The sequence below is a fragment of the Telopea speciosissima genome, chromosome 1, assembly GCF_018873765.1.
Source record: "Telopea speciosissima isolate NSW1024214 ecotype Mountain lineage chromosome 1, Tspe_v1, whole genome shotgun sequence".
NCBI classification, from domain to species: Eukaryota; Viridiplantae; Streptophyta; class Magnoliopsida; order Proteales; family Proteaceae; genus Telopea; species Telopea speciosissima.
Window position 1 is genome coordinate 29667240 of NC_057916.1, and position 2857 is coordinate 29670096.

The following is a 2857-nucleotide window of genomic DNA, read 5'->3' on the forward strand; positions in this document are numbered from 1 at the left end:
AGATAGTGTTGAATGGAATACACCTTAAACCTGATGCCTTGGTCCGAATGAAACTACAAACACCCAACAGTGCGGATCATCACATCTGAAGAGACATGGGACCTAATACGTCGAAATGCTTATGGCCTCACCGACTTGGGTTGTACAGTATGAGAGTGTGGTATGAAAAATGCATGATATAATGATCAACATGCCAATTTCCAAATTGGTCCAAGCTCGGTAACCGAATGAGCCGCATGAGACAAAAGCTGAAGGTCTCATTTACCATAAACGTCGCCCAAACGCAAACACTTCACATAAGGAAGCTCGTTGAGACTGGGTCCGAATGTCCCAACATACTAGTTCACGTCCTTGAAACCGAATGAGGCTCTTCTAGTGAACAAAAGATGTGTGTGTATTTACTGAAGACCTCAAATACCAAAGGAGACAAATACACTACATAGCCTCAAATATCTGAAGGAAGCAAAACAAGTGTACACAATAGAATCTGCATGTTTTTACTTAACAATTGGATGTGCATGTATTGACTGGAACCTCATGTACCAAATGAGGTAAATACACCACATATGACCTCAATTAATTCTCTATGAGGCAATTAATCAAGTGTATACACATAAACAAATGGCCATAACAAAAATACATGTATATTCTCGAGAATGTCACAAAAAGATAAGAATCTGAAGTCGGTTGCAATTGTATACATAAGCAAAACTCCCACTAATAAAATGCATCAAAAAAACTAACAAGTTCCATATTATCGACATACTCCTGAAAACTCTTGGAGTCAAGTCCTTTAGTGAGAGGATCAACAATCATACTGTCTACAGTAATGCACCAAACTGAGTTTTGTGACTCACAAACTTTCTCTCTAACAAGGAAGCATAAATATCAAATTCCGAGTTAAAATTCTTCAGTTATAGAGTCTAAACAGTGACATCACAATAGGTCACAAAACTCTGCTTGCATAAAGAAAAGTAGTCGGTGTCCGTAAGACACCCTCTTAACATATAGCACCACCTGTCATCCCAAACAGATATCTACATATGGTCTTTTAGGTCATCTTGGTAGTTACCTAATGTGCTACTCTAAGATTATAAAATAAGCAATGTCAATCCATATGTTCTTGAGTTTACATTAAACTACCAACATTATATGCAGAAAGAGTATTATTCACCTGAATTCACTGAGTATTGGTAAATCTGTTTTCTTCATAAGAAGTCTTTTGAGACAAACCAAACATATACATAGTTCTATTACGGTGAATCTTAATGCCTAAACATAAGAGGCTTCACCAAGATCTTTTTACCAAAATGGTTAATACTGTTTTATCTGAAGTAAAAGGGTAACATTATTAATTGCAGCAAGAATATCATCACTATAAAATACAAGAACAGCTTATCTGACTCCCACTGAAAACATTGTCAAACTAAGACAAGAATAACTGAATAATATACCATACAATAAAACATATCAAATATTTTATTTTCATTTAACTCGACTTGTATGACATGATTTATAATATCTATTCACAGAACACACTCACACTATTATAAGAACTGGGTGTAAGCAAAACAAAATCCATGTAAGTGTTCTTTAAAGCTCATCATAAACAATGAATCTTCTGTTTCCAAGTATTAATAAATTTTTGTTCCTTAGCATTCTCAACCAGAATGCTACTTTTCTGGATGGTCATGTCCATAATGTATATCATGACTGTCAGACATAACCGATTTGACTCCCACATTTTATAAAGATCTTTATGTTCAACGGAACTGTCAGCCAAAGGCTGGGGAGGTTTGTTAACTTTAAAATGGCAAAATCCATACTCACTGTAACCACATAAAATATTAAAGAATCCGTTCCATTTCCTAAATTGGAACCATTCAAGATTTTGATGGAAGATAATTGGGAACTTAAAGTTGGTAAACATGATCATACAAAATTTACCAAAACATACAATATGCAATAACTGAAGGCATATCAATATCCCAATAATATAACTGAAAACTGATTAATTTGGGCTTATTAATCAAATTTATCATAGTTTTATTTTTAGTAACTATAGGAAAACATAAACTAGGGAAAGATCCGGCGTCATCAGGGTCACACCTGTGGTGGCAAGATTGCCCAACATGCAGTGGAATCTCTCACATGCAAGGCGAGACAACAACACCACTCTAAAGATTCTGTCACATGTGGTGGCAAGACAAGAACCGCTAAAGTAGTGAAGTCCAAAACGTCACCCTCACACCATCAAGCGAAACCGACCAAACAATGACTCATCTGTGGTGGCAAGAGCACATCATTCATCATATGATTTCCTTGACTGCAATCCATCCGAATAGTCAATGATGATCTCACAATCCAAGTAACTAGCCCACTGAGTGGAAGCGTAATCACTTAAATCATGAACCCCATAGACTTGGACTGCTACTGAATGCCCATTTAATTTCAATAATTTCCATCAATATTGTTTTTATCATAAAACACAAATAGCCAATATATTTAAAGAAATGTCACCTAAATCAATCCTTTCGTGACGTTCAGAATTATCACATAGTGTCAATATCATGAATAGGCTACATGCAATCCCTCGTGACGAAACCGAATGTCACAGACTGTATAACACCGATAAGCAAGTCAAAATACATCACATTGACTAAAAATTCATGAAAGGCTAGTGTAATGCATATAAACCAATATGTAATACATCCATCACCCATAGTAGGATAGAATTCTATCTTTCTATGGTGACATTATAATAAAACTTCATATAAGATCAAAAACTTGTTCACTATTGAACTAATCAATCTTGTTTGAATCTCTGTCTTAAACCAAAAGACCAAAATCGATCAAA